This window comes from Pelmatolapia mariae, linkage group LG3_W (assembly GCF_036321145.2).
Source record: "Pelmatolapia mariae isolate MD_Pm_ZW linkage group LG3_W, Pm_UMD_F_2, whole genome shotgun sequence".
Lineage (NCBI taxonomy): Eukaryota > Metazoa > Chordata > Actinopteri > Cichliformes > Cichlidae > Pelmatolapia > Pelmatolapia mariae.
The window spans coordinates 89,813,771-89,836,904 of record NC_086229.1 but is presented as its reverse complement, the minus strand read 5'-3'; the positions used below and the strand labels follow the sequence as shown (position 1 = coordinate 89,836,904).

General features: G+C 41.3%; 1 pseudogene; it reads left to right on the top strand.

Annotated features, from left to right (window-relative positions):
• The first annotated feature begins 14,063 nt into the window (after positions 1-14,063).
• LOC134624107 (neuroligin-2-like) lies at positions 14,064-21,973 on the top strand (annotated as a pseudogene).
• Positions 21,974-23,134: the final 1,161 nt, after the last annotated feature.

Here is a 23,134-nt window from a genome sequence, read left to right as displayed (position 1 = left end):
AAGTCCAGAGAATAGAACTCCACCACTTTTCAGATGCGAGCAATCGCGGGTATGGTCAGTGCTCATATGTTCGGGTGATGAGTGAAGACAGAGTGCATTGCTCCTTAGTCATGGGCAAAGCAAGAGTTGCACCCACGAGAGTTGTAACCATACCAAGGCTGGAATTAACAGCAGCAGTGGTGTCCGCAGCAGTCAGCAGAATGCTAAAAGAGGAACTGGAGCTCAAAATTGACCAAGAGTATTTCTGGACTGATTCACAGGTGGTTTTGGGCTACATTAATAACGAAGCCCGCAGATGTCACGTTTTTGCTGCTAATAGAGTGCAAAGAATCAGAGAAGTAACTGATGCAGCACAGTGGCACTATGTTGACACCAATCAAAATCCAGCGGATCACGCTTCCAGAGGCCTCACAGTAGCGGAACTGATCAGTTCAAATTGGCTCATTGGACCTCATTTCCTGTGGGAAAGAGAGTTTGTCACACCAGACTCAACTCCAGACCTTCTGGTAGGTGATCCAGAGGTCAAAACGACACAAATACTACAAACAAAGGTAGTAGAGGACAGGAACTTCTTGGAGAGACTCAAAAGGTTCTCAAAATGGCATACAGCAGTAATGTAGTTGCTAGGATCCAGCAACTAGCCAAAAGAGCCAATGCAACAAAGGGTATAAATGTGGAAGACAGGAGAAAAGCAAGTCATGTGCTTATAAAATTAGCACAAGAAGATGCTTTCAAGGAGGAAATACAAACACTCAGCCGTGGTAAATTACCACAGAGCCATCCTTTGTTCCAACTTGACCCAATATTGCAAGACTGTGTTCTCAGGGTAGGAGGGCGGTTAAGGAAGGCTTCCTTACCGCTTGACTTGAGGCATCCAATAATCCTACCCAAACATGGCATAATTACACACCTGATTTTAGATCAGTGCCATGAGAAAACCCAGCATCAAGGCAGAGGACAGACACTTAATGAGCTGAGAGCAAATGGCTTCTGGGTTGTTGGTGGGAGCAAAGTGGTGGCTAATCACATTAAGCAATGTGTTACATGCAGGAGAGCTCGCAGGCCAACAGAAACACAAAGGATGGCTGATTTACTGGCCGCTCGTGTTGACCCCTCACCACCATTTTCCTATTGCAGGATGGATTGCTTTGGACCTTTCCATACTAAGCAAAACCGCAAGGACTATAAGAGGTACGGTCTTATATTCTCTTGTTTGTCCTCTAGATCAATCCACATAGAAATGTTGGAAGATCTCACGACAGATGCCTTCATAAATGCTTTACGGTGTTTTATAGCTATTCGTGGAGCCATCAGACAAATCAGATCTGATCAAGGAACAAACTTTGTTGGGGCAAAAAATGAACTGACAGAGGCCTTAAAGGAAGTAGATAAGGACAGACTGTCTGCTTACCTGGCCAGGAAACAGTGTGACTTTGAATGAATGTGCCTGACGCCAGTCACATGGGAGGTGTTTGGGAACGGCAGATAAGGACAGTCAGGGGTGTCTTAACCAAGGTCCTTTCACAGAGTGCTGGAAGATTAGATGATGCTTCTTTGAGAACATTTTTCTATGAAGCCATGTCGATTGTTAATAGCCATCCTCTCACCACCGACAGCATCAGTGATCCCAAAGGCTTAGAGCCACTCACCCCAAACCATTTACTCACCATGAAAACCTCTGTACGACTGCCTCCACCTGCAAAATTTGTGCCAGAAGATCTGTATGCCAGGAAAAGGTGGCGCAGAGTTCAATATTTGGCAGAGCAATTCTGGAGTAGGTGGAGGAATGAGTACCTCTCAAACATCACACTAAGACAACGCTTGCACTCTCCAAGACGAAATGTGAGAATAGGCGACATTGTCATTGTGAAAGAAGACGGAATCCCTCGCAGTGAATGGAAGCTTGGGAGAGTACTGGATGTTTGCAAAGATGAAGATGGTCTGGTTCGGAAAGCCAGAATACAACTAGGAAGTAGAAAACTAGCGAAAGAGGGTGAAAAGCTCAATAAACCATCCACTCTTGAACGCCCTATACATAAATTAGTGGTCCTAATAGAAAGTAACTAGAATGTTCCAGTGGAACTTCTGTAAATGTGTATGGGATGGTTAAAGTATTAGGATTGACTTGCAAGTTTGTCACAATTAAGTACTGTTTGATTCTGTAAATTCCTAGATTTATTCAAATTATTTACATTTCATAAATCATAGTAATTTGGTGGGAGTGTAACTGTCCCTGAGACAGTTAAAATAAAGTTGTTTATTTCATGTTTCTGTGATAGATTCATGCTTAATTTAGTTCATTTATTTATAAGATAAGATGATAAAAGTGTAACATTAATTAAAAAACATGTCTAAAATATGTGATTACAAAATATGGGTTTGTTAAATATGTAAAGTGCTGTAATGTTTGTATGAGGTAGAGTTTGTAATTGTCACATGACCAGAGTTTGGTTGAGAGCACAACCATGGCATGGTGGAGCTAGCATGGATACATGGCTACAGATGCATCTACAGCCTCAACGTTAATGTCATTCTGCATGTGGTCCAAGAGGCGCACACGGTATGGTTTCATTTATATTGTTTGTATAATGTTGCATACGTGTTCTACACTGGTAATAAGAGGACATTTTTGTGATATGCATTATTGTGCATTTTTTCTGTTCTGCTTGCACAAGACTGTTTATGGACACTGGTATGAGAGACTGACAAGCTCAAAACATTTATGTTGTAAACTTTGTGTTTCTTCAGTTTTCACGGTGTCTGAAGACAATAAGAGTGAGATAGAGAGAGAAATAAATTTACGAAGACATCAGTATGATGCGTGGCCATTCTTTGTTGGACCCCTGTAGTTACACCCACCCTCATGCTCTCATATGCAATTACTCAACACTCACCCAACGTGGAGACAGATATAAAGAGACACTGTACACTAGGGCTGCACGATTTTGCATAAAATGAGAATCACGATTTTTTTGCTTAGAATTGAGATCACGATTCTCTCACGATTTTCTTTTCCAATATAAATATTTATTGCACTTATTAACTGCACATCAACTTCGTAACAGTTGAGACTGAACATAAAAACAATAAATAAACATAAAAACAATAAATGCCTCACATTTTGTCGTTGCCGCAAAATGTTGTACTGCTTGAAATTCCGTCTCCACCGTTGCTCGACACTGCGTGTATAGAGCAGGTAGTGCAACAATAGAAAAATAGCTGCGAGGCAGCACTGTGCAGCGTTTGTCTAGGGTGTTGATCATTTTCCTAAATCCCTCGTTTTCCACAGTGTTGATGGGAGCCATATCTTTGGTCAGGTGATAAGTGATAGCCTCCGTAATTTCTTTGTGCCTGCGGGAGTTCGACGTGTATAGGGAAGCGCTGTACAAGGTTCCCGTTATTGATGTTTGGGTGGTTGACCGGGACGGATTTTCTCCTGTCACTTCCTCGTCATCCCTGACGTGCTCTCCGTTGTTTTTCCTGCCAATTTGAGCATCACACGGCACAGCTTCTGTATCACGTGGTATAAGGCTCCGCCCTTGTCATTTGTTGAGCAGGAAGAGTGAGCGCTTGTTTTCATGCAGATTACGTCCTGGATCAAAATGCGGTACAATTGTTGTCGTCTTTTTTTTTTTTTTTTTAATCGTTGTAATTTGGAAATGAGATCGCACATAAGTATGAATCGAGATCGCGATTTTCTAATGATTAATCGTGCAGCCCTAATCGGCACATAAAGGCTTTTGTTCTGTCTTGCAGGGGCTCCAAACACAATCACACTCCCCAAGCGTACTCTAAGCCCCAGGTCTAGGTACCCTTGCCCCTGGAGGGGGAAACTGCACCCAGACCCAGGTAGTGTTACCCTTTTCCCTGGGGTGGAGAGAAGCAGACTGCCCCGACTCGGCAGCAGCAGGGAGGCCCCACATTCCAGACCCCAATCGGACGGCCAATTCCTCCTCCTAGCCCCCCCGCTCCAACAGGCAGCAGAGAACGGTCGTGTGAGAAGACTCCAAACCTCCCTCCACCCGCTCATATGTAGTGTTGATGCATGTGTGTTCTAAGGTGCATTTAAAACCCAGGAGGGCATGGAGCTACCTGCCAGAGAGCAGCAGGTAAGCGCATAGCCCCTCCTGATACCCCTCAATGTCTACATGTATTTAGAATTGAGAGGTGGGCAACGACGCCAGGGGTGAGGTTGTACACCCTGATGGTCTTTTGGATTCCGTGTAGCGTGCCCACTCCCAAGATCCTATATGTATGTGTTATGAGAGTGTGAGTAATGTGAATGTCTAAGTTGTGAGATAAAATTGAGGCACAGGCAGCCAGAAGGGGACAGAGAGGGGGATGCCTCCTCTGCACCCTGGTGACACACCTTTACCCCAAGGCCCTGCATGTGTGGGTGATTGTGGTGGAGCGGGAGGTTGATGTTCCGATTATTAAATCCAGAGATCTACAACACTCCTCTGTGTTTGATGGTGTACTTTTGCATTGTATCCATAGCTCGCAGCACTTTTTTCAGATGTTTATTATTTTGCTTAATCTCTTAAAATCCAGTGTCACTGTTGAGCCATCGTGTCAGTCCTCTCAGTCCAAAATGAAATCTTAAGTTTTGGAGAAATTGACTGTGTAGCGTGAGGCTAAAACAAAACTCAAGCGCTCAAGCAAAGGGAGTGATCCCTGTAAGCTGTTCTACCAAAGTAGATGTGTGAGATGTGTGAGTGTTTCTTCAATTTTCAGATAAGATTTAGCACCTCTGCCAAAGATAGCTGCAGACAGCTGTGGGCACACTGGGGTTGTTATTAGTAATTTCCTCCAGTTAGTCAGGTAGTACAGTCAAAGGCGTAGATTTGGTTTTGATTCAACCACCGAACCCTGCCCGGTTGTTCCTTTTTTTCCTTTTTGTCTTTGCTTCTTGATAAAAAAAAAAAAAAAGAGAGAAATATATTTGCCTACATATGCTATTCTACATGTTTTTAAACCATTTAAAATTACAATTCATAGTTTTATATGTGAATTATATAACGTTAAATTACTATTAAACAAATGACTAAGTATTTTAGACTTTAGTTGACTTCAGCCATATTCCATATAAATCAGGTATCTTACAAAAATTAAAAAAAAGCTTCAAATACAGTCATGACAATAAAAGAATATGACTTTAAGGACTTAACAACATTACTTCAGTTACAGTACACCAACATCTCTTATACATCAGCACTAAGGGAACACTGAATGACCTGGTGGTTTTTGTCCATAAAACTACTCACCTAAGATTACCACAAAGTAAAAGATCTCTCAGCAAAATTATGCAACAGTTTAGGCACACTATTGCCCCGATCAGATCAGTGAGCTGGGATTTTTTTATTCTAAACATGAACTACTGTTACAGCAACAGACATGGACTACTGGTGCCCCACACAACAACTCAATGTCCACTATGTGAAGCAGCCAAACACATGCCTCCTCTCGTTAACTGAGATAAATTGCTGGCATATTTGTTTTACATCTATACCGTCCAGTCTCTCCTGGTGGACATGGCATACAGCAGCATTGTCTAATCTCATTTGAGTCATTGTTAACCTTAGCCATCTTTTTAGTCTTCTGAGAGCACTGAAGCTTCTTTCAGCCTCAGCCGGAGATACTGGGATGACTAAAAGGAGCCTGACAATTGTCATGATAATAAATACTAGTTAATCTATAGCACCAAATCATCAGTCAGTCACCTGTGACCTTGCCTCTTCACCTCTGTCCAAGCTACAACATGGCAGAGGCAGCTCTGTCACCTGATAAATAACAGTGAGACATTCCACATACATGCAGTCACACATGTGCTTCAAATACAGTAATGAACCACCAAGTCATCAACCAATTCCACCTGTGATCTTGTATCACCATTGCTCTCTGTGCTTTGTGTTGGTTCTTCTGTCACCTGACAAATAGGACATACATGATAATAAGAATAAAACGGGGAGCTGCTTCAGTGTTTCTGTCAATTTGTGCAGATCTTGACTCATCATGATGAGTCAGTAATGTTTGTAGGGTGAGTGCATTTTTAAAACAATTTGTGCAAACTGCACTACAAGGTGGAATATTTGCAAAATCATGACTACCTCATGATATATTGTCTCAAAAATTAACCCTATGAATATGTCAGTACCACTGGGATGAAATTATTGTGTCACCAACATTTTAACGTTAGACATATAATTTTAACGGCCTCTGTAAACTAATATCCTGGCTTGCTCGAGGCTGCCGTTTTCTCTGACAGTTTCAATCAAAATTAGAAATGCTACTCTGGGAGACTGAGATAACTAATAGTGCTGCCTGTTGTGCAGATAGTTTCCAAAACACGTTATTCATGGTTACATACAATTTTAGACTGATGTGTGCCAAAGCCTAGCATAGCCTGTAACGTTATTATGACGGACACATTTTATGAGTGAACTTGACTTTAACTGACTTACAGGTTTCTTTGAAAAATACTTTTTTGCTGCCATCCTCCTCTCCTCCTCGCAGTGCAGGGTTGCCACTGCTAAAACTAAACAGAGCTCCCTGAAAGGCACAGCCAATCACATTGGCCATATTTGTCACATGAGGTAGGACTCCAGTAGAGAACGTAATTTAACTCTTTGTGCACCGCTGGGTGAAAGAGACGTTGACAGATCGTTTTTTCTTTCTGTCAGTTTTGTTTTTCTTTACTCGAAGAGATCAAATTATTGGTGGGGACAATTCAATAATCGCTGGATATCGGTGGGGACATGTCCCTTCCGTCCATGCCAAATCTACACCCTTGAGTACAGTTAAAGTCAAAGGTTTTAACAGTGGCACCACTTGCAACACTAAACTTTTATTTATTTGCAAACAAACGTTTTGAAACTTGTGACATTCTGTGAAAAACAAAGTAACGTAGTGCATGAAGAACAAATTTTGTGACACATAAGTGCTGATGTCTAAACACAATTCATTACATCTCCACTCATTTTTATAAAAGAAGTGACTGTCTTTCATATTCCCTGACACTGACCTAATTATATTATATTTCATGCTCAGCTACAAATTTTACTTCACTGGCACACACACATCACACATCCTACCATTTGTCTGTGATTTTTGTTGCTCAAATAGCTGTTTAGTCAAATAATATATATATTTTTTTAATGTAATTGAGCAGTTGTCCTGTCTGTTCCCTGGTTGTTTGAGAAATGCTCAATGCATTTTTTTCACTCTAAACCAGACAGACCATTTTAGGAATTGCCAGTCATGCTGCTATCCAGAGGAACAATGAAATAAAATATCCCTCTACACTGACGATATAATATTATATATAACAAAACCCAATTCTACAACATCATACCTAAAAAGAGTGTGTGAATTCAAATGGTCTAAAGAGGGTATTAAATACTTTGGAACTTTCATTTCCATACCCTCGGACCACTTGTTTGACAAAAATTATAATAAAATTATTCAGCGTATCAGCAATGATTTAGAGCAGTGGTCTATTGTCCCCCTGTCTCTGTTAGGTCGAGTTGAATATATCCGTATGAATGTTCTGCCCAGGCTACTCTATTTATTTCAGATGATACCAGTTGAAATCCCAAAGACAATGTTTGATAAGCTGAATGAAAGAATTTCTAACTTCATGTGGGCTAAACAGCAGCCTAGAATTAGACTCAAAACCCTGCAGCTGCCCAAAATAAAGGGGGGCATTAATGTACCTCATTTTAAATATTACTACTGGGCTGCACAAATAAAACCTTTGCTGACATGGTTGCAAAATGATAGACATACTCTGGCTCAAAATAGAAAAAAGTAAATGTCCCAAAACACTGGAAACACTACCTTTCGTTGAAAAACCCGTAAAAGAAATGGCAACCTGGACAAAAACACATTAAAAAGTTTGAATAAAATTCAGTCAGCACTGGGACTACCAAAGTATCTTTCTTTACTATCAAGCACAGGATCTATGAAAACCTTTTCCTCTAATAACTCAGATACTGGGTTTAAAACGTGGGCACATAATGTACTGAAATATGTACAACAACTATTGGAACAATGGAACTTTAAGACATTTGAACATCTGAAGAATGAATTTAATCTCCTCAGGACAGATTTTTATAGATCTCTACAACTAAGGTCCTTCTTGACGGCACTCAAAAGCTGGGGAAGCATTGCCAACCCCACACCTAATGAAGAATTTCTAAAAAGTAAACAAATCAGAAACAGAGACAAGAAGACTATTAGTAAAATCTATAACGCAGGCTCATCAATGATTAAGCATAATTCCCTGAGGATGAGGGAAAGATGGGAGGCAGAAATAAATGAAAGAAATACCTGATGACACCTGGTGGGAAATATGTACTGAAGCACAGCAAACCACTAGTTCAAACACATGGAGAGTTTAAATGGAACAATATCACCAGATTCTACAGAACACCAGAAATAACTGCTAAGATGGGTCCAACACATCTGAGTTCATGCTGGAGGAACTGTGGGACACACTCTGCCAACCATACTCATATATTGTGGCTCTGCCCTAAACTCTGTGTATTCTGGAGGCAGATATTTGATGCTCTCAAAGACGTTTTCCAAGGTAAATATTCCCTTAAGTCCTACAGTAGCAGTGTTGGGAAGGATTGCAGAACATATTGACTGCAAAGCCACAACTTACCTTCTAAAATATATTACTCACTGTAGCCCTAAAATGCATAACTACCAGATGGTTAAAACCACATATAATATATGGATCCAGAGAGTGTATGATATCTGCCTGATGGAACAAATTACATACTCAGACTACAGAAACCTGTCTTTGAGAAACGGTGGGGACCCATGTTACCTTTACTATCACAATGAAGAACACCACCTAATTTTAAGAGCTCTCTCTCTACACACACATACACACACACATACACACACACTTATCTATGGACAGCACAGGAATAAGGAGACCAAAAGACTGCCTCACATAAGGCCAAAGAGTGCTCATGTATACTTTTCCTTTATATGTATATATGGTTGCTTTCTGTAACATGCTGCTGCTGGACATTCATGGCTGCTTTGTGTAGTTTTAATGTGAGTATATGTTTGTACATACTGGTACAGTTGAATAGAGGAAGTGTAGGATGTGTCACTGCTGATTAAAAATAAATAAAAATTGAGTTAAAAAAAATTCATACCTGTTTGGACAGCAGGAGGTGTAGTTTCCCTGAATTTGTTTTCCTGAATTTCTCTGTATTTTTTTCTCACTAAGAATTCAGGAGGCAGCATCAAATATGAAGTAAATTCACAGCTTGTTTTTTTTAATTGTATAAATTATCCTTTTATATATTACATATTCAGAGTAACAGTTATTATAGTTTAGGAAATTAGTTATTATACACTGTATGACATGATTATGATTAATAAAACATCATCTATATCCTAAAACAGAGGGTACACTGCAAGGTGCAAACCACTTATAAGCCTCAAGAATAGAAAGGCTAGATTGGACTTTGCTAAAAAAAAAAAGAAAGAAAATAATTCAAAAGAAAACATCTAAAAAATCAGCACGGTTCTGGAAAAACAGTCTTTGAACACATGAAACCAATATCAACCTCTACCAGAATGATGGCAAGAAAAAAGTATGGAGAGGGTTTGGAACAGCTCATGATGCAAAGCGTACCACATCATCTGGAAACACGGTGGACACAGTGTGATGGCTCGGGTGTGCGTGGCTGCCAGTGGCACTGGGACTGGAGTTTATTGATGATGTGATACAGGACAGAAGCAGCCACATGAATTCTGATGGAATATTTATGGACCTAACTGTATATTTCTTAAGCTCTATCAAGTTTGCAGTTTTAAAATTAAGCATTAAAGAAGATGCTTATTGATTGCTACTAATGGTTTGTGGTGAAGGGTATTTAAGTGGACTGTGAATTTTAGTTTTAGTCTCTGTCTGAAGGGCAGAATTATGATCCTATTTTTGCCTACTTTTGGGTGTAAAGTACATCTTTACACTTAAATATTCCTCTTTGACTCATTGACTGATCTCATTTTGTTTCTAGTCTGTGGATCAGAAAAGGCATATGTGAACACACTTATTAAACTTCATGGTCAAATATGGTTATGCTTATAATTTATTTCTTCAAACACTTTAAAACTTCAATCAGAAAAAGAATTTGTTGACATCACTGAGATCATTTTGAGATTCTGTGTCATGACACTTAACACTCTACAGGCATCGATAATAAAAAATATACAGGTCGTTTCCGGTCACCAAGTTTATCATTTAATGACTTAACAAAGAAAAAAATGTAATTAAGTGGAATTATGTGAGAGCAGATATGTCAAGAAAAGCAAATTTTAAACACTGAGAAAAAAACTCACATAGATGAATTAAAAAGGCATTTATGCTGAGATAAATCTTTTAAAAAAATGGAAATATAAATATTTAACATCAGATTTCTCACAGAAACACAGAATTTATACCAATAACCCTAAAACATAAAAGGCAACTTGTCCACCCAAGTTGTGAATGCAATAACATGAGAACGAAGGGACGTAGGAGTTTCAAACTGATACCACAGGTGTATCTATGATTGGTTTAAAATCAGTAACCTTGACCTTGAGGTCAAATTTTCTGAAAATCTTGTAAATCAATAACTTGAGAACATGGCGACAAAGGATATAGAAATTCATTACATAGGTACATCTGCTGGGGGGCTGAGGGGTACTACTTTTTTCATTTTAAATTTTCTGTTTAATTACAACAATGCAGACTGAGTCATCTACGACTGTTAATGATTATCTGACAAAAAGGAATCTCATACACATGTCTATTCAGTAAAAGAAATTAATTGTGTTAAAAGCAAACAGATCAAAGGGATCAGTAATGGCAATTATTTGTCATTGTCTTACTTGTCTTAGCCCAGTTAGGTAAACATTAACAATATATTTAACTTTGTTAGAAAATGGAAAATGATTCTTTGAGGCTGTTTTCTGCCTGCTCTGTGTGATGCCATTCCAAGCTGCAGGAATATCAGCAGGTTTTGCATTATATACGTTTTGGCAAAGACCCTGTTCTACCTTGCCATCACATATTTCCAGTAGTCTGATGCCTCAAGATCACATCTGGAGGGATTCTCCAGTCCGGAGAATCCCTCCTTAACTTTTATAAGGGTGAGATTCATGGTTTGTATCACTGCAGTGAAAACTGATGTTACTGATCACGAGAGAGGAGCATATGTTAGTGACAGGTTTTTGTGTTGTGTCCCACCTGTATCTACCCAGACCCTGTGGTCTATATCATGAGCACCTACACATTAAACAACTTTAGCATTATAATGGCTTCAAGCTCACACTGAGGCCTGTGGGGCACTATCAGCCACTGAGACAACAGACACATTTAAGTGTTTTAACATATTAAATACTTTAAAGCTACCTGTTCATTTAATGGAGGTGAACGATACATCATAATTTTACATAATTACATCACAGATGAGAGACTAAATAAATAGATTTTAGGTAGATGCTTGTGCATTCTTAAAGTCTGATATGTTGAACTGAACTGAGTGTGTCATCTTTTCAAAGCCTCCCAGTCAGTGCTGTTCTCCATGCCTGTCTTACTGTACATGGTGTTATTAGCACAAACACTTTAAAGGTGAACATTTAGGACTTACTGCAAATGTTACTATGTCAAAGTTACTGTGACTCAAACAGAGAACATTTTGATTTTTTTATATCCCTCAACTAATTTATTTAAAAGTATTTTATAGCATATAACACCTTTGAAAATATGCTTCGGTTCACATTTAACTCCAGAAAATCAAAATATGGATATTACCTGACCAAAGATTTGTGGTGACGTCACTGCTCTTTTAACTGTTTGGTGTCTTTGCTTTGTTTGCTGGTTGTAGAAATGGTTTATATGAGCTTTGAGCTGAGATTCAGAGGTTTCTGTGGACACCGCTCATGTCGGCACTTATATTTCTGACCTTTTCTTATAACCGATTAAACATGATCTCCTCCCCTTTGCCCCCATGTTTGGTGGTGTAGGTGCAAATGATCAGTCATGACATTCTCATATTAAATAAGATACTGCAAATAATTATTTCTGCATTTGTGAGATTGAAGTGAATTGAAAATGTGTATGCAATGACCCTGTTTTAAAGATTTGACCTAAAAATTGTTGGAGTGAATGAGCCTCAACATGATGACCTAACTAGTGATACCCTGACACACACACACACACACACACACACACACACACACACACACACACACACACACACACACACACACACACACACAAAAGCATGTTATGCCGGTTTCAGCTGAAACAATGTTTCAAACCAATTTCCGGGTTTTTAGTTCACCATTTATGAGGTTTCAAGAAGAAAATAAAAGACAGATCTGAATGTTTGAAAATGTTTTGGAAAAATTCTGTAAAGATGAGACGAAAAATACTCAAAGGATAAATTTAATTGGTTTATTATTTAGATAAGTTGAAAGAAAAGTTAAACAAGCAAGTAAATAATGAAACAAGGTAAAATGAAGTAATAATGAAAAAAGTTAAACAAGTAAATGAAGAAAAAAGGTAAAATGAAGTAATAATGAGGAAAAAAGTTAAACAAGTAAATGAAGAAAAAAGGCGGAGGAGAGAAAACCCCAACAATCCCCTCTGAGCAAGCCCTTGGCGACAGTGGAGAGGAAAAACTGCCTTTAAACGGGCAGAAACCTCCGGCAGAACCAGGCTCAGGAGGGGACAATCAACTGCCGGGACTGGTTGGGGGGCTGAACAGAGGTGGAGCAAGACGAGGCTACATCAGGTGAGGAAGCAGTAGCGTCTCTCCTCCGGAACAAGTGGAACCATTTTGTCTTTTTTTTCATGCACTTTTCCACAAGCGCTTTTTTTTCCAGGATGAGATTTCTCAGCTCATCGATTGTTTCTGTGTTTTGCTTTTCAAGTTTCTGGCATCTTTGTTCCACCTCTTCTAATGTTGCTTGTTGTTCTTCAAGCTTGTCTTTGAGTTGTTTGGATGTTGCCTCTTGTATCAGCTTGTCCTTGTGCATGTCTGCATTTCTCTGTTCGACTTCTTTGTGCTTTTCTTCTAACTGCTCGTTTCTTTTGTGGATTTCTTGGAGCGTGAGCTGCAGGTCTTCGTGTATTTTGTCTTGTTGTTGTTTTTGTGCCTGCATTTGAGTGTTTTCACGCTTCAAGTTATTGAATTCCACCAAAATCCCCTTAACGAGCTCGGAGTTGTTTCTCGCATTTTGCTCGATCCTTTTCTGCATCTGTGAGCAGCGTTTCTCCAGTTTCTCCTTTTCTTCTTCCACTTTAGCTGCTTTGTCCTCCAGCTGATTACAAAACTCTTGAAGTTTTAGATTTTTAGACTCAAAGTCCTGGACAATACGTTTTCCTTCTTTCAGTCTTTCTTGTTGTTGCTCTTTCTGTTGAAGAAGGTCTTTATTTTGGCGCAGCGTTTCATCCAGGCTTTCTTTCAGCATTCGGTATTTTACCTGCATGCTCTTCAGTTCACGCTGCATATCTCTTTGTTTTTTGTCATGCTCTTCCTTCTGTTGGAGGATTTCTTTCTTTTCTTCCACAGCTTCATGGAGCTGTCTTTGGAGCAGCTGATTCATTTGGTCCATGTATTGGAGGTCCCATTCTATCTTATCAGTCATGGTTTTCTTGTCTTGGAGCTGGTTGGTCATTTCTTTTAGTTCCGCGCTCTTTTGCTTATTTTCTTTAATGAGGTGCACAATCTGCTCTCGGGCCTGAGCAAACTTTATTCCCCAGCCCTCATTAATAATTTTTATGTCCGGCTGGCGCTGTTGTCTGTCTTCCAGCTCTTTATTTTGGGCTTCCATTTGTCTACACTTGTCCTCCAGTTGAAGTTTCTCTTCTTCAATTTGTTGCATTTTTTTCTGGAGAAGGTAGTTTTCCTTCCTACTCTCCTCTAATGCCCTTTGGAAGGATGAGACGCCATTTGGGGAAATCGGCCGGCCACGCCAGGAAGGAGAGGCGGCGTAATCTTTTTGAATTGCTTGTTTGTTTCTTGGAAACATGTTGGAGTTTCTATACGATGACCTTTAAGAGCTTTCCAAATGTTTCTGTGGTGAACGTTTTGTAGGCTGCAAACACAGATGCTGCTGAAACGAACTAAAACTTGCTGTGTCTCACCCCTATTTAAGGAAAAATATCAAAGGACTTAAGATTCTTAAGATCTCCCTATGACATCATCACTCCCTAAGCCAATCAGATTGTCACAAGACATTTTGGAATGGGGTATTTTTTTTTAAACTGTTTTCAAACTTAACTTAAAATTTCAGTGTTTCCTAGTTGTGGACTATCGGTTAGTCCAGCCGATTAAGAAATTAATTGTCACAAACATCCCTAATATTATATAACAGACAACAGAAAACAAGACAAGTTTTTTTTTCTACACAATAGAGCTATAATAAAAGTTTTTTTTTAATTATCCTACTTTTTTATAAAAGGGAATATTTATTAATGAATATGTATTTAATTAAAAAACTCTCATCATCTAAAGGGTTTAACAAAAAGGGGGAGCTTCCTGCTCGAAAATGAAATGCCCCCATTTTTCTGGGCGTGGGTGTTTAACTAATTAAAAAGAACAAACAAACAAACAAACATCTGTCTCCTATTTTTTTTTGTGTCACACAGTAAAGAAGCATCAATATCTGATGAGAAGACATTAATTTGTTGGTGTTTGTGGTGTTTGGTGCAGTTTTCCTGTTTTCTGGGTTGTTGTTTATTTCAAGTGGAGATGAATATCTCTAACAAGTTGATTTGTTCACATTTGCACGTCTTAATTTTTAAGAGGAATGTGTTTTTTGAGTTTGTACACTATATGCATGTAAGGCAACCGTTTCCTTTTTCACTATTTTTGTGTGGTGCATTTTTCTATTTTAACAAAAGGGGAACAAAAGACATTTAAGTCGACCTGAGATGATTTGTTTAAATGTTTACATGGTCTTACTGAGGTGATGCAAAGTGAAACATGCTTTCTTTTTTTGGTAATGTGCTGGAAAAGCTTGAAAATGGACCTTGAATGTGCTTAAAAAGTGCTTGAATTTGACCCTGAAAAAGGTGTATGAACCCTGCATATATTGCAGTATTTACAGCTTATAGTAGAAATTTCATGCCAACAGCTAATCTTTTTTTTTTTCTTTTTTCTTTTTTTTTTACTGGGAAATGAAATGCTGCCAATTCACAAAGCTGGTTTTCAGCTGCACTTCCTGTTGTAGACTTGTGATGTACACAGGCTCTGTTCCAGCACTCAGCATGTTCTTCCTTATTTTCTCCACCAGGGGGAGTTCCTAAACTATGACATCCTGATAGGAGTGAACCAGGGAGAGGGGCTGAAGTTTGTGGACGACAGTGAGGACAACGACGGCATCTCAGCTGCGGCCTTCGACTACACCATCTCCAACTTTGTTGACAACCTCTACGGATACCCAGAGGGTGAGGACGCCACCTCTGTACACTGCCACTTTTCAGTTATTCCATTTTACAGCCTCCTCTCACTTAACTGCGTTTTGCAGCATCATCAGGTTTTGTCTTTTTAGGAGCCGCGTTTGTTGATTTGTTAGTTTTTTCTTTTTGCTGTATTCATTAAAACACACGGATAATCCTCAAAATGACAAATGTGGGCAATTATCAAAGCATACATTACAGTTCTGATAGCTTGAGTTCACGTGAATTTTCAAAAGAATATGAAAACCTGTCTTTAAGTGTTTAAAACATGCGAGTAAAGAATGGAATCAGTAAAATGTGAATGAAGTGCATCAAACAAGACAAGCGTGCTAAAGAGAGCCACTCATCCACATCACGGCATGTCTGCGCCTTAACCTTTGAGGCTCTGTGGGCAGTAATGCTATCATCCCCCAGGTAGTCGGCTCCCAATCTCAGCGTCGTTGTTTCTGACAGGTCGGCCTGCGAACCCCTCACAGCCGGACCACAGTCACAGTACAGACATGTTTGGATAATGCAGTCATGCTTCCTCTCTACTGCCTGTCACTCGTTATCTGAAAGACTTTTTATCCTCTCTAGATTTGTCACTCGCTTCCTGGCTCTTGGTTCATCTCACCAACGTGTGATCAGACCGATCTCTTAAAAAAATTCTCGCACTGCTGTTACTTTATTCTTAGCAGTTTTTCACTTTTATCTTTCTTCCCCTCCTGTGCTTCTTCACCAGGCAAAGACATCCTGAGCAATGTTCCCTCTAAGCTGCGCACGTGCGCAATTGCGCACTGCTGGCACGGTCTCTGCGCACAGAAAATCTGCGTTGCGCACAAAAAAAATCTAACCTGAATTGAAATTAAAATTAATACTTTAACAATTCTGTTTTGCAGTGTTAGTCAGTAAGTGACTGGCTGCTCCCGTATAGGATTAGAACGATGCCACCGTATCCCATATTCCAGCCAATAATGCGATTCACATTCGTATATACGCAGCCAATCAACGTCGTTGACAGGCTATGACAGCGTCCTTATGTGCCGACACCGTAGTTTTAGCAAGCAAAGCGGCGTGGCTGATGTGGAGTGAAGTCACGTTAATGACAACGTGTACAACCATTGGAGATGTGAGCAGGACAGACGGAACAAATGACGGAAAAAGTGTGGACTTTATACCAGTTTTTAAATTGTGTTGATAGGCCACATAAAACCAGAGTTGTGATAAAAATATGCAATGTTTGGTTTTCTTCCTGAATACTACCGTTGTTTATATTTACTGCGGGAAGAAACGGTAAAAACGGCGTTTTATTTAAAAAAAAAAAAGGCTCGAAAGCACTCTCCGCCTGTGAGCAAAAACAAACCCCCACCCCCCTCTCTCTTTCCTATTGGTCGAAAAATGTACCATGTCGACCAATCAAAAAATGATATGGCAACGTGGCATCTAGTTGTTAAGAAACGGGGGGAACTTTTAGGAGTGACGGTGGTGTTTTGAGATGTGAGAGATTTGAGACGTTTAGCGCAAATCTTGTGTAGTTAGTGTGTAGTGTAGCCAATAGTTTTGTTGTGTGTGTCAGAACAATGAGGCAACTGCTGAATGTTACAGGTGTTACAGGAGTGATACATCTCCTGCAGGCCTGCAGGTATCAGGCTGTTGTTCTCCTTTATCTCATAGTGGACAGAAATTATTTTTTGGAGTGGCACAAATAATTTGTGTGGCATCAAATTTGATGCAGAACAGCTGATTGTTCTGTAAATAGTTTGAAATGTTTATTTAAAAAAAAAACGCATTGACTGCATTTAAAAAAAATAGCTACAAAAAACTTTGTTGTTTGCCAAACTGAGTTACTTTTTTGAGGAGTAACTATATAATTAAATTTCCCAGCATTGGTAATTATATACTATATTTTGCAGACAGAGAGTTACAGGACTCTCTCCCAGACCACAGACTCATAATACAAGTCAGAGCTTTATAAAAAAAAAAAAGAAAAAAAAAAAAAAGAAAGTTGTGTTTTCGAAATTGGAGTTCAAGTTATTTTTACTTCCAATAGTGTTAACATACTACACAGGCCAATGGCTAGATTTTTTTTTTTACATTTTCATTGTAAGTGGGCTAAAGCAGTTTAAAAGTAGTCTAACATAAATGTAAATGCTGTAATTTGATTATTTTAATAAACTATGTAACTTGGATGGATTAGATGCTGGCGTGACCACAGTGCACACGTCTGATGTCGCTCACAGTGGTCCAAGGGACCGCTTAGGGAGTTTGTGTGTTTGCTCAGACACATGAAAAATTAGAGGGAACGTTGATCCTGAGGGAGACCATTAAGTTCATGTACACAGACTGGGCGCACAGGGACAACGGCGACATGCGGCGGAAGACTCTGTTGGCCCTGTTTATGGACCACCAGTGGGTGGCACCAGCTGTGGCCACTGCCAAACTCCATGCCGAGTTTCAGTCCCCAGTTTACTTTTACACGTTCTACCACCACTGCCAGACCGAGACGCGGCCCGAGTGGGCCGACGCCGCGCACGGGGACGAGATACCTTACGTGTTCGACGTACCGATGATCGGTGCCACGGACCTGTTCCCGTGCAACTTCTCCAAGAACGATGTGATGCTGAGCGCTGTGGTCATGACTTACTGGACTAACTTCGCAAAGACTGGGTAGGCCTCATGTCATAGTAGTGTAAACTGTACCTGTTACTGTATGTTCTCTGACAGAACTACAGGCTTATTGTCACAAAACACGGAGTGTTCAGGTAGCAGGACCCCAAAGCAGACTCAGAACACCGCAGCTCAGAACTATGTACAAGTTTTATTTAACTGAGGAATCTTTTCACAAAGCTAGGAAACGAAAAACTAAGGCTCATGCCACGGGGGGGAACGAGGAGCGTGGAGCCCAGGAGCACTGTAATCGGGACTGTGGGGAGACTGCAACAGAAAGGGGAGACACAGTTAACAGCACGCAGGTTGCCAAAAAAAAATGGAAAGCTAGACTCCATAAGTTGCCGAGGCTTACAGGTAGAGCAGGACCGTGGAGCTTGGAGGGGAGAGATGCCCGGGAGGGGAATCCTTAGGGAGGGAGGCGGTCAGGCAGGAGGACAGGCAGGCCACAGGCTTCCACGCCGAATGCTGGTAACACTGGAAGGAGACTTACGGACTGGCGAGGAGAAGCCGTCAGAGCTGGCTAAAGTAGTCCTCCGGTGATTGCCGTAGATGAGACGCAGGTGGTTTGGAGGCGGCCCAGCCCGAGGGTGTGGCCACCACAGCCTCCCACGGCTCCCAGGATGCCAAACCACGGGCCGTGACACTTATCAAGCAAAGGTGTTGATTTAGCTGTAGACTTTAATGTGTTTCCAAAGTGTTTCCGTTTTGTTACAGTTCAGGTAAATTTATCTAAGTCTGTTAACACGTAACAGGACTTAAATGGCTCAGGGCTCAGTCTCTGTAACACTTTAACCAAATTAAACATAATCTCAGATTTTACATTTTTTGAAGAAGTTGAAAGAAACTAAACATCATTCAATCTGTAATCTGAGCTAAAGAGAGAGCGAGAACAATCAAATTACAGGAGAAAGAAACAAAAGTTAATGAAATGTAGCAGCGACATATAAACACAGTTGGATGATGAAGTCAGTGCATCATGGGAAGTTTCCCACTGCACACTGAGCCTATATCAGCAGCACTGTGGGTTGATTTAGGGTCGTGCGCTCCAGCTTTAACTATAGGCTCTGTCAAAAATGATCAACACAGATGTAACATGAAGAGCCTTTCAAGAACAGAGAAATTGTGGTGTGGTGATCGTGATCCCTTCAGGTCCCCTGACTGATCACTGCTAGAGAGGTACAAAGAAAAAACTATGTAATATGTAATTTATTAGCGCCTATATTAAGAATGAAATGTTTCTTGCGATGAGCTGTAAACAATTACAAAATGAATTACATTAAATTAAATTAATTAAAAAATTAAATTCTTTGATTTATTGAATTGTTTATTGTGGTAGAAATCCTACACTAAAGTGTTTCTGCTGTTGTCATGTGCTTTGCTTTAACACTCTAACAGGCGATGCTACCATAGAACTGTTGCAGTAAAGTATGATAGTGGTGCAATAATAGCAGCTGCTTATTATGGGCTGAATTTGCCGGCTGATTTAGCTTAATGTCATCTTTTTTGTTTTAGTGTGAATCTGTAATTAAAATGCTTATAGCCTTCTAGTCCTCTTGAATACTTGAATCTGGGTTGCTAGTTTAATTCCCGTGTGGCTTTGAAGAATTGAACATACTGGTTCACCAAAAGCATCCAGATCCCAGAGCAGCCGGTTGGTCTTAGATAGTTTAAAGGTTGCACAGAGAATGGGCCCCCTGTCTGTATTCAGTGTATTGATGCCACATGTTACTTATAATGGAGACTGAATATAACTTTGAACTGAAACGTTTAACCTTTATGCTCCACCAGGGACCCCAACCTGCCCGTCCCTCAGGACACCAAGTTCATTCATACCAAGCCCAACCGCTTCGAGGAGGTCATCTGGACCAAGTTCAACTCGAAGGACAAGCAGTACCTTCACATCGGTTTGAAACCTCGTGTCAGAGACAACTACAGAGCTAACAAAGTGGCCTTTTGGCTGGAATTAGTCCCTCATCTTCACAGCCTGCACGACGTGCTCTTTCCCACCACTACGCGCTCCCCTGCAGGGAGAAACAACGTTCCTCGAACCACTCATCATCCTTACCCTACCTTCCCGTCGCTCCTCTTCCTCAACGTCCTGGCCTTCGCCGCCCTTTACTACAAGCGTGACAAGCGGCACGAGATGCGCCGGCACCGGCTGTCCCCTCAGCGGGGCGGCCCCGCCAACGACCTGGCTCACAGCCAGGAGGAGGAGATCATGTCCCTGCAGATGAAGCACTCGGAGCACGACGCTCACCACGACATGGAGCCCCTGCGGCCCCACGACATCCTGCGGCCCGCCTGCCCTCCCGACTACACCTGGCGCTGCGCCGCGCCCCCGACGACGTGCCGCTGATGACGCCAAACACCATCACCATGATCCCCAGCACCATCACCAGCATGCAGCCTCTTCACGCCTTCAACACATTCCCCTCCACCGGCCACAACAACACCCTGCCCCACCCCCACTCCACCACCAGGGTATAGTAGGGACAGGCCCGACACAGCGCCACCTAGGGACCAGGAACACTGGCTCTGCTACCGCTCTGGAAGGGAGGCCTCTAGACGTGGGCCTTTGTTCTGTCCTCTTATTCTCTTCTTTCTCCAAAAGCAACTACACCTGCTGCGTCATGTGCTGTAAAACTTGGCAGCTCCCTCCACTGGTGGCATGTGGAGGTGCAACTGAAGTGTACAGCAGCAGATGAGCAGTTTGGGGTGGGGGTGGGGTGGGTGACTCAGATCTTTCAAAGATACTGTTTTCAAAGACGGTCTGCTGTTTCCAGGCTCAAGACCTCCAACATTTGTCAAAGGGACGAATGCTCTCTCGCTCCTCGCTGTTTTCTCTTTTTTACGTTGGCGTCATCTCTTTTTCCATCTCCTGTGTGTTATGTGCACATTATGCTTCTCTTTTCTACATCCGTGTTTTATTACTGCTCTCTTCCTCTCATGTGACACGCCTCCCTCCTGCTCTTCTCTAAAAATTCCCGATCTGCTGAGCAGTTTGGAGGGGGGAGGCGTACACTAAACATATAACTATGAAAACACTGATATCTTTCATTCTACCAGCATTTTTAGGTGCCAAGTAAGTACTGCTGTGTTTCAATTCTCATCGAGGGAGAAGAAAATCGAAAGAAAAATAGAGTATCGCTATTTACCGTCAACTAACAGAGTTCTGTCATGTTCTCATGACAAAGTGCCAAACTGGCCCTCAGTCGTGATTTTCTTTCTTTCATCTTCTCTTTTTTTGTTGTTTTGTTTGAAGCATTTGTTTCATTGTTGTTTTTTATTGTGTGGAAAGAATTTTTCTGAAAATATAGATATAGAGAAATGATATTATATATAGTTCTATATAAAATGTGTACAAAGGAGAAAGTATATAAAAGGGTTTTCTCAGTGGGGGATCTATGCATGAATTATTTTTAAAGACGCGGGGAAAAGGACACTGTACCTGTCGATGCACGTTTCCCAAAATCTAAACGAGTCATATCGCTCCATGTTTGCTACTTTTGGTTTTTGGTTTTCTCCCACAGAGTAAGAGCATCGCAGGAGCTCCTGAAGTCAAACGACGCCTCCCAGCACTCATTTATTAAAACGGAGTCGATGCCAAAAGACTTAAACGTTAGAATCAAAGCAACAGCTGTGAACTCAGTCATGGTGTCATGTGCAGCCCTTCATCTCACTGTCACTACTTTTTCTTTTTAGGGTACGTGAGGTAAAGCGTCCGTCGATCTAGCTTGATTGTACAAAATTATTTTTCTACGTTCTTAACAAAACAGAGCAGAGACTGATGCTGCTCCTGTCTGACCCCTTATTTCTAGCACATGTGTATTCTGACTGACGTGTGTGTGTGTGTGTGTGTGTGTGTGTGTGTGTGTGTGTAAGAGCGGCTGTCACTGTGTGAGTGTGATATCACATCTGCATCACTCAAGCGTAGGCGGGCCTGCGTCAGACAACAATAAACAAAAAAGCAGAAAAAGGCCAACAGTAAAAACTCAGACTCCAGCATGAGCTCCTTCCTGCTGCTTAACCAAACACCTTCCTCCATATCATCACCGCTCCCTCCCTCCTCCTCTCTCCATCCTCCACCACCTTTGTTATTTAACACCAACACCCCCTCCACCCCCAAACTGATAATCAGGAAATCTCCCAAACACCTGACTTCACTGTGTCGACACCGTTCCTCACTATTTCTGACCTCAGTTCAGCTCTGCTACTATCCTCACATTAAGGGTTCATTCACCTGCCTGCAGATGATCTGTGAGCTCGTCGGTTGTAAATTAAACTCTAAGCACACTGAAGGTAACCGGGAGGCGTTCAGGGCCTGCAGTGCAGAGCTGCAACATCAAAAAAAGGGATGGGGGCTCAGATCTCCTGAACAGGGTAGAAACAACACGGTGGGTTTGTACTGTTTGTGATTCCTGCTCCGTCACTCTGGTGGAGACGACTGCAGCTCAGCAGCGCTCCCTGCTGATCCTCTGATGAAGATGTCAACAGTATGTAAACTGAGCTGATGTGCTGCTGTTTGAGCCCACATGGTAGCGTACGTCCAGTATGGGAGAACTTAGTCACCGGTGCTGTCTTTGCTTGTGCTCTAGCTTTGGCCTGTTTGATTGTTTGTTTTTTTATTTTATTACTGCCTAAAAGGGGAGGTGGGGGAAACACATGCCTGACGTCTCCTGTCAGAGGTTTTGTAAGCTCACTGGAAGGGAAACGTGCACAATGTAAATCATAAAACAACTGACTGGGGCTGTGCTGCAGGTGGATCAGTGCTGTGGACAGTAGCAGTGGAAAAGAGACTGGACAAAGACTCTCAGCCTTAAATACAGGACAGAGGATGATCCCATCATCTTTCAGCTAACAGCGTCGAGCAGAAGGACGGCCAGCTGACGCGTCCATACGAACCCTTTTGTACTCACTCCTGTGTATAAGGAGGCGGCGACGGGTTGTGTAGTTAACCTCAGCACCACACAGCTACAGCAGAGGAGAGAACACAAACGAGTCCTTTCA